Source organism: Haemaphysalis longicornis, unplaced genomic scaffold, assembly GCF_048455015.1.
Source record: "Haemaphysalis longicornis isolate Haplotype H1 unplaced genomic scaffold, Haemaphysalis longicornis Haplotype H1 scaffold_4, whole genome shotgun sequence".
NCBI classification, from domain to species: Eukaryota; Metazoa; Arthropoda; class Arachnida; order Ixodida; family Ixodidae; genus Haemaphysalis; species Haemaphysalis longicornis.
In genome coordinates, this window is record NW_027526361.1 from 102,656,644 (window position 1) to 102,666,899 (window position 10,256).

Genomic DNA, 10,256 nt, shown 5'->3' on the forward strand with positions numbered 1-10,256 from the left:
CGTGCGCATTGTCTCACTCGCTAGCTTCGCGCGTCACATCAGTCAAGAGTTATCTTTTCCATATCCTTATCGTGAGCGGTGAGAAGCATCACTTTTACCAATGAAAGTCCCACACTTCATGCCGGTATGAGGGAAAGCGCAAGCAGTGCAAGATTGCGACGGCCACGGAGAACGTCGGCACAGCGAGGCCAAACATGACACGCTTCCGAACATTGCAAGTACGACTCAATAAGGAGGGGCTGATTTTATCAGCGACGTTGTTGTGAACTGGCCAGCTGGCAAGAATAGCACTTCAGCTTGGCCAAAATGTCCACGCTCTTTCCAATTTCGGTTTCAAAATTTTTGATTTTTTTATGTAGGCCTTGCATACGCATATTTCAGCTGTCATTATACGTATCTTGCAGTTTTTTTATGCAGGCTATATAGAAATACGGTTTTCAAGACATAGAAACTAAGTGGAGTGGGCCTTTAAAGACAGTCTTTCTTAGTTACCTAAGGACCCAATTTTTTTATCTGTATGTCCCTCGACACAGTCTTCCAGCCAAAAGTTGAAACCATTTGTAAAAATAAGATATATATTGGCCGACCCCTTCCACACAACTAAACCTGCAGGCATAAGTAATATATGCCCTCATTATTTACTGCAAAGGAAACCTCGGGCACATTTGAGTCACAATGTAAATAAACAGCAGGACCCTTGTTCTTTGAATAAGGAATAGACCCCGAGTTGGTTTTTATGATATCCAGGAAAAAATCAGACCGTTAGCAATGGGTGAAGGATGACTTCAGCATGTGTGAGATAAAAGCAACCACAAAAGAATAGACCGTGCATTAGTGCTGTTCAAGGCAGGGCAGGAAACAAAAGATAAAGAAAAGGGTGTGCACTGACTCAACCAATGGGGCAAGCAGTGTGAGGGCGGAAAAATTGAACTGCATTGAACAAACTTCCGTTCAACTCTTTGCAACAGGAGCGAGAGGGGACGGAATTGCGTGAAGGGTTGGAGCAAAGAAGGATCTACGGGGATGGGGTGGCTGACGACAATAGCCTTTAAACCCCCTTTGCAGTGAAGCGACCAGATACACGGCTATGTTTTTGGCAACTGTTTGGGAGCCTACAAAGAAGAATTACGTTTCATTCACTTTGAACAAATTAATCAGATTAGTTTCCATCCACGGTAGTAACGTCATGAATTTGCTAACACAAAGTAGACCGCAAAATGAACTTAGAGATACTAAAGCAAATTAGTGCAGGTCCTATTTGTAACTCCATTCGATTGAGACGCGATTCCCTGCAACGCCTCAATCAGAGCACGGTGCGCTGCACCAAAGCGCTCAATTCGCTGCTGCAGGAATGGTGCCGTGCACCGCATCCCTCGATTGCTCACAGTGCAGCCCCGGTGTTGCCGCGGTGCAGAGAACTGCTGCACCTGCTATGGAAGGTGCAGCGATTCGGTGCCATGAGCGCGTGCCGTAGTTGGGGTGTTGTGGGTTGACAGGCTGCTACCGGCAGTTGCGGCGACCACATGAAAATGTACGTCAAGCTCAAAGACACGTGGGATGAACTTCGCATTGCCGCTGATGCGTACGGCACATCCCAGATGGCTGAAAACATCCCCTTGCGGAGGACAACAGGCAAGGATGATTAGCAGACGAGAATGCCTGCACTTCGCTCGATTGTAAACACGCAGGGGCACTGCTGACGGTGCAGCTGTGGTGCACGGCACTGCAGAACCACGCCGCTGCACTGCACTGGCACCACAAAAATTTCTCTGCACCGTTGCCGTGCACTGCTTCTGAATCGAATGGAGCTCGTGGCTACATTATGAAGTGTCTGACGCGTGATTATTTGTTTAGTTAGCAAAGTCCAGAGTCTCGGCTTTTTGCGGCACGTGGGAGCAGAAAACCTCACACCCACACCATGGCGACCCCTTATTTGTTTTAAACCTGTTTCCATGCTGTATCAGCCAAAACTTAGCCTTTTCCTTGTTACAATGGACTACTTATACACAGGCAGCAGTCAACTCCGTAGGTAAAAAAACCTGGTGTCGCCATGTTGAAGATAGTGTGCAACGTGGCTGACAAGTGGTTCACACACACCCCAAAGAAAGGTTGGTATCTCAGGGAATACAAAAAAGTAAATGAATGCTCAAATTGACAACAAACTTTTCAGGATAGATCCCATAAACAAAGTAAAGCAGTTGAGTAGAAAAATAATTGAGTAAATGCAGATATGGATGGGAGTCAATCCCGGGGCCTCTGAAATGCAAGAGAAGCAGGCATCCCCGACACCACAGTGGCTCAATGGCTCTAGCTAACTAAAGGTGAACCTACTGAATGCATTGTGGCCTTTGACTTGGAAGTGCACATTATAAACATGTACCAAGGCCAAAACATGTACTTCGGGCATGCTGATTATGAAACTAACAATCAAGCGAGTAACAATGTACGTTTCTGCGAAATGCCTGCACTCGGTGAACAATAACGGTGCCATCATGCCTCATCTACTGAAACCTGAAATCATGTGATACCATCAGATGGTGGCAAGCAGTGAGTATACGGGAAAAGAGAACGATGCAAGGGAAAACGTTGAGTGGCATGTTTACAATGGCACATTAGTGCGTTCACGTTTGCCACGTCATAAGGCATCCAAGCAGTTTTGCCTTTGTTCAGTGCATGTTAACCACGCTAGCAAGCCGTTTTATTTAGCCTTAAGGTCATGCCTGAGTGTCGCTATGAACAATACCAGCAATCCGGCAGGCAGGATGCTAGGAGCAAAGCAGCACTTTCAACTGCGCTTTGCCCATAAGAAATTATTGTAAATCACCCATAAAGCCTTAAAAATAGCTTAAAACTTTAAAAAGACAACTGTTACAACTGACCTACCTTAGGGATAGCAAAAAAAATTGGACTATCAACCTGATTTTAAATAGTTATGCCGGGGCAAGTACGGGTGAAATTACTGCAAGCTTGATGATAAAGTATGTAATCAAATAAAAGTTTATCTTTGACCCACGGCATTGTTCATTCACCACCCTTTGTCAAAATATTCTAGGCCAATCTTAAGCCTTCTCTACCACAAACAATTCAACAAAAAAGCGTTACCTTTAAATGTGACAAAAATGTTTTATGCCAGAAGAAAGGTTTTTTCTCTAGTTTTCGGGCATAAAACATTTCAGCCTCACTGAGAATGTACGCTTGAACATTGAATTATACGCGGCCTGCATGCTTTCAGCTTGATCTAGAAAATTTTAGCAAAAACTGCACATCCACTGAGCAACAGCTGAGCACATCCCATATTCGGAAGACAACAACCACAGCCGCATCAGGTGGCAAATAAGGGGCACTGAACAAGGACCAAGAATGGGAAATGACACCGCAGTTGATAACAAATGAGCGACAAGCTGAAGCAGTGACGAAGGTGGCAGCAATGATTTGTGCACCATTATCGGTGTAACCAAATGTTGCTAGGACCATCACATGCAACACAACAAATTTCGAAGAATGGCTTTCTTTCTGAGCTGAACAGCTGGCCTGTTCCTTCTCAGCAGATGATACAGCTAGGCCCAGAGGCTTAGTAGGACTAGGGGAGACGACAGGAAGCCGACAATTTAACTTCTTGGTCACGCAAAATGAACTTGATGATCATGGCCAGGTCAGAATGCAGACGGCGAGCCTCTTGAGCACGACTTTTTCGTTCCAGCAGCTCTGGTGCTCGCCAAAAGAGTTGATGCCTGCAAATGTGAAGCATCAAAAGCATGTTTAAGTTCTGCGAGCCACAAAGCTAAATCTACAAGCCGCTGTATGGACCGAGGTGCTTTCATGCCTGCTCGATAATTCAGAATTGCAAGAAGCACTTCCATATGGAAGTGGCATTTTGTGTACATGAGTCTGTTGGTGCTTGACTGTCGAATGAATTGAGCCCTATTGAGAGAGCACGCTGTTCAGGAGAGCGCAGAACTTCTTCGTGCTACTAGCTCTGAAATGACACTGGAGAGACCAGCGGTAATACGATGCACCGGACACATTTCGCCATTACCAGCAGTTTGCTGACAGTTTAGTTTGCATTGTGGGTTTTAGAAGTGTATTTCGCAACCAAAGCACTGAAATAAACCACTTCCATTGAAGCTTACCTTTCAGAAAACGCTGGCAACAAATACGGCGCAACTGAGGCATAGTGATTTAAACGAGTATGATCGGTTTGATGAAGGAGCCCACTAGAACCTCGCACTGGACCTTCGGACGGAGCGTGAACAATGGGTCCAAGACGTCACACATGCATCCATCCACCCATGTCAGTAACGAGAGCTCAAGGGACCCCCGCGGAGAGATCTTGAGTGCTTGCTGTGGCACCTCAGGTGTACGCCACAAGGGCCCACCGCTGACCCATTGAGGATGCACTGCGGTCACTTAGGGAAATGCTTCTCTGGTGCTCTGGTATCGTTGGAGACGCCCCACGTCAGGCCTTGGGACCACGGCGACCTTCTGTGCCTCGACTTGGGCCTAAACCGCGAGCCACCCTGAAGAGTTGAACAGAACGGCCAAGGCTTCCCAGAATGCCCCAGTAGGAGCTTTGACAAGAGACTTTGAAGTCGGCAAGGGCGTACATCTGGCGTTCAAGACTCCAGAGCCTAGCACACCCCACCGACCTTGACGAAATTCCAAAAAGCCCAAGCTCGATTGTGTGGCACATACCCTATAGGGGATCGAGCAAACATCAGAGGCTGGAGAAGAAAACAGTTCTTTATCTAATTACGGGGCACTGCATAAAGATAATTTTACAAGGTTAGAAAGTATTTTGGACTGATAAACTAGGAAAGAATACCTGAACAATTCATCATCATTATTTCTTTTAGCATTTTTTTTATTTTTAAGTATTTGATTTTTATTTTGGCAAAACCAAGTGGAGGCTGAGACTAAAGGCGGACGCGGCCTGACAGGGGCCTCAGCCACCCTATCTCTGCCCACTGCAGGGCAAAGGCCTCTACCATAATTCTCCATGTACCCCGGCCCTGTGCTAAATTTCATGGTTGGGATCCGGGGTCACAATTTCACCGAAGTAGACTCAGGGCCGTGGGTTAATTGGCATATTCTTGGAAAGATGAGAGCAAATTATATAAGTGAGAGTAAATTATATAATTCCAAATTATACAGAAAATCGATTAATATTGATATTCTCAATAAAGCTCAGGAGGGAAGAGCAAACAACCCGTCGGCTTGGCGCCATCTCGGAAGCCCCAAATAAAAGTAATGGCAGCACTGACATGGCAAACCCAATGCTGCGCGGTGGCACTTCAAGTAGTTTGGACCAGAATCTCGTAAAATTTTGACATGATAGTAAGGAATGGCCTACGGACTCCTCTTCATAGGGACCGGGCAGCTGGACGGATGCAGCCTCCCGTTGTTTTTGCCGTGTTTGCTTCGGTGCATTGAATGTTTTGGTGGTATTGTGAGTGGATGTGTGTATTGCAACGAAGTCTAGACAGATGTGTTGGGTTCTTAGATGCAATAAAGGCTACGTAAAGTAGTCGGACGCTTCTAAAGTAGGGTGTGGGCTAAAATGCAAGAAGGCTTTTTGCAGCGATCAAGGCTTGGCTCCACCTGTTCTGAGTACTAATAAAACTACTAGTATTAGTATTCGTTTCTTATTAAATACACTAATGGCTACATAAACTTAATTCACACTTCGAAGTTTCGAAATGGGCTACATTGACATGAGCACTTTTTGCAAAACTCTGCGCCTGGCTTTGCGCTAGGTCTGAGTAGGAATAAAATTATTATTAGTATTCATTTCTACTACTTTAAATAATCTTTACTGGTTTCAATGGCTACGGTTTCCACGCCAGCTTAAACGTTGGGGTACCTCGATACGTGTGCTTTGAAGAGAAAAGCACTTACGTACCAGACCGATTACTTCGTGGCCGTGGAAACGTCATTGAAGTTTAACATTTCTTTCTGTTACCGTGAGCTTTGTGCCTTCAGTTTTAGCGAGCGACACTGAGACCAACGTTACAAGAATAGGCTCAGTTTTGGAGCTCCGTATCCCTGCCAGCGGAGGAGGGTGGCCCAAACGGCAGTCGCGAGAACTAGTGGCGCTGCAGTCAAGTCTTGCGCTTCTCTCGGCGCGTCGTCTGCTTCGGCAGCGGGCCGCCGCGCAGACGTACCGCAGCAGCTTTCTAGTAGTGCTATTTCTAAACTTAAACATCTATCATCTTTCCAGTCGACTAGCTTAAACGTCTTTACCCTTCTAGTCGACATTCCCGCATCACATTTGGGCACTGTTTAAGTGTAAAGGCGCTATAGGTCGCCTGTATGCACTGACCTGCACACGTTGCTCATTGGCTGCCTAAGAATCGACGGTCGGCCTTATTTCAATGCTCTACAGTGCGTTTAACTTCAATGTACGGTAGTTTTGAAGCGAATTAACATTATCAGGGTAGTTTTTATACCTACTGCACCGTTTTACCTCTACCAAAAACGACCCCACACGTTTAGGTCGATTTTGGTAGAGTGCTTTTATGTCCGCGTGGCAATACGAGTTTTTTTGTAATCTCATTTGTGCAAGGTCCCGTTAACGAGCTTCCGATCTAGAGTTCCTATGCTCAACTTTTATATGCGCCGGACTGGTCTCGCCTTATCTTCGACAAAACTTAAATCTTATTGGCTGCGAGGCCCACCACTAGAGAGGCCGGCGCTGCGATCGTTTTGACGTCACTTATAGGATCACCGTTCCTATCTTGCTGCGTAGTTGACTTGCAGAGCGTGACACTTCGCTTAGGAAGCGCGTTCCAAAAGTATTTTCGTGTTAATTTCCTTCGTTTTAAGTTCATTCTCAGTGCGTCAAGCGCAGGTCGACCTAATGGTGACTGTATAACCGTATCAACTGTGGTAGATTATCCGCAAACACCATGAGCGTGGTAGTGTATTACGCATGCGACCGAAGCGTAAGCAGCGGCTTGTTTCCCCGATCAACAATGTGGACGACGACGATCGCCCAGTGAAGTTTCTAGATTTCCCTTGTTTGCAAGAAATGTGTAAAGCAGGCAATCGTGAAGCGTTAACTGCTCACAGAAGCACACGCACCCGTCGTGCCTGCCCGCACAGCCGACGATGTGGCTCGAACCGACGCAAGTCGCGGCAGCAACAACTTGTCGCCGCTTCTTAAAAATCACACAAGTCGTGGAAAAGAAGTTCCAGATTGGTGAAAGTGGATGTTAGTGTGATGAAAAATTCTGATAGGTAGTGTCATCACCAGTGGTTTTCAAAGCAATGCTCAAATATCTGCCGCAATTTACGCCGACCGGCCGCGGAGGTCAATCCCGGCAGCGCCAGGCCGTTCACGCACGGTGCGGCGAGCGGCCAAGAGGCTGTGCAGGTATCTTGTTTGTCGATCGCTTTAACGGAAATCACCGTGCTTACAGAGTTCCCAGCGCGGGGAAACGTTCTGTTAGGGACTGTCACTCTCAACTGTAACGGCGATGAAATATCTGCTGCGACGCCAAGCCTAAAGTTCCCAACTTCCGATTACGTGCATCCGAAGCCGGCTGTGAGCTGTTGGCGAAGGCCCTCCCGTCGCGCAAGTGCATCCCTGTGCATTCCCCATTCTATGGCTCAGACGCCTCAACCTGGCAACAGCATGTTTATCTTAAGCACGGTTAAGAGCTACATGTAGGCTCCAGTCTAGATTACCGGTACAAATCATCCCGAGATATCTTTAAAAGCCGACCTGAAGGATGATGCACTGTCAGTAACTGAGAGAGATATGGACAAGGGGGCTTCCAGGAAAAACTAAAAAAAAGCCTTTACTGGCATTTATATAAAGATGAATATTGTCAAATCAGAATGCAATGATGCTCAAAAATAAGTGCATTTATATGTAGCGCTTGAATGTAACACGCTCATACAAGAAACGCTACACCGTATGCACAGACATGTATATAGACACCCAGAACCACAGGAATCAAGCTTAACAGGACGTTAAAAAGAGCCGGGGAACAGAAGGTCCCTTGCGGTACACCTCTAGGCTGTGCACGCTGAAAGGAACAAATATTACCCTTTCCACAACTGAACTGTTTGTGTATTAGAAATTTACAAAGCCATGCTGTGGTGTATTTTAGGAAAATTATTCTTTCTAATCTGGAGAACAACTCTGGATATTTCACGCCGTGAAAAGCGTTCCGAGTCGCTAGATCGACAAGCTGGTTATAGTGAAGGGAAAGTTTAATCAGGCTTTCAAGGTCCATATGTGCATTCCAAATACTAGAACAATCACGTCTAAAACCAATTTGGCTCAGGCTGAAGATATCTCTGGACACAAATTGCATAATGTGCCGCTGCAAGATCCATTCATTTATTTAACAGCATTCGACGTTAAAGTTCTAGGCCTGGTGTTTTCAATCATGAGGCCCTGCCCAGCATTCTTAAGTATAGGATGCACTTTGGCAAGGCACACCACATTAGAGATCCATGCATTATGGGCAGAGTAATTGAGCACATTCAGCAAATAATTCGGAGCCTTATCATGCTTTAGCATGCCAACATATTTCTATCCGGAACCAATGCTGCATCAGTCAATTTTGCCATGGTGTCAGCGAGCTCTGAGAATATTACCTCCAAAGCAATCTATCACATCAGGTGGAGCTAAGGACGCAGTCAAAACAGAGGAAAAATGAATGTCCAGCACAGTTGCACTCAACTCTAGGGACCCGGAAAGTTCCCCTGGAGATAGCACTGAAGAATCTGTATTATTATTAGAAGAAGAAACTGCGTTCCACACGATCGAAGAAATCGGAAAAGCGCATGCTTATTGCTCAGCTAGAAAAGCTTAAACGTCGTTCAGAGTCATAAGCCTGTATGGCATTAGAAACAGCCCATTTGAATATAGCAGAAAAATATTTGAAATTACACCAGTTGTGTGGGCAAAGGTTATTGCAAAGTTTCTTCCAGGATGCCTTTCTGCGTCTAAAGCTGCGTGACCATTCTTCATTCCACCAGGGGATAAGACGATCCTAACTTTTTTGCTAGGACTGCAAATAACGAGGACCAAGCTGATGTGATAAGGGCGGCGCAAGACCTGTAGCCCATCCTGCTGGGTTTTGTGTGCCTAGGGAAGAAATGACCTGCTTCAGAGACGTTTCGAACTTACTATACTTACGAAAATGCGGCTCTGTCGATCAAGTAAGCCGATGGGACACACGATTTAACAACTATTGAGATATGGTGACTACTAAGCGAGTGAAAAATGCTAAGGTAGTTGTTATTTACAAAAACGGGAACAAAAATATTATGAATAATTATAGGCCCATATCTGTGTTGCCAATATTTTCGAAGCCCCCTGAGAAAATTATTTTTGTTAGGGTATCTAAATTCTATGACTCACACACCATAATAAATGTCTCACTGTGACTTTAAACCAGGTCTCTCGACTGAGACCGTTTTGTTAAATCAAAAAGAGTTCATACTAGGTAACATTGAAGAAAACAACTCTGGGAGTATTTGTAGATTTTACAAAAGCATTTGACAGGATTAATCATGATACTCTGCTGCTAAAATGATCTTATTATGGTATCAGGGGAATCGCTTACGATCTAATTAAAAGCTATTTAACGGGTTGACATCAGTGTGTATCTATAGAAAGGGAACTTTCTTCACCCTACAAAATTAAATGTGGAGTACCACAGGGCAGCATCTTAGGCCCTCTGCTATTTAATGCCTAGATAAATGATATCAAATATAGATCGGCAAAATATATTATCTATGCTGACGACACCAGTATATTTTTTACGGCCGGTGTCTGGCGCTTCAACGCACTAACTGGCACGGGCCCTTGGAAGAGCAGCGCGGAAATGGAAACAACGCGTTGTGCAGCACTTTCGAACGCCGCGCATACCGAGAAAGGCCGCGCCTGCTCGCACCGGATGTCCTAACGGCCACCACATGGGGATGGACCCCGATGAATATCACTCGCTTTCCCCCCTTCCCCTGGTCCTCAGCGGCAAGAGGAAGGGAAGAGGAAGACAGACAGACACGGTCTGGGCGCCGGAGCTCTCGGCCCGTCGTCTTCGGGCTCCGCCCGAGCACTGTTTCTCAGCCACCCGCTGGGCTGTAAATAAATGTACAGTTTTTGTATCGGAAGCCGAGTTTGTCGGTTGAGGATACCCGGGGTGCGATCCTCAGCGGTACTGCGGCATGGAGGAGAAGCCCCGGGGAAAAGAACATCGCGAAGATAACTGGCAGTGATTGCAATGAACGGATACAGA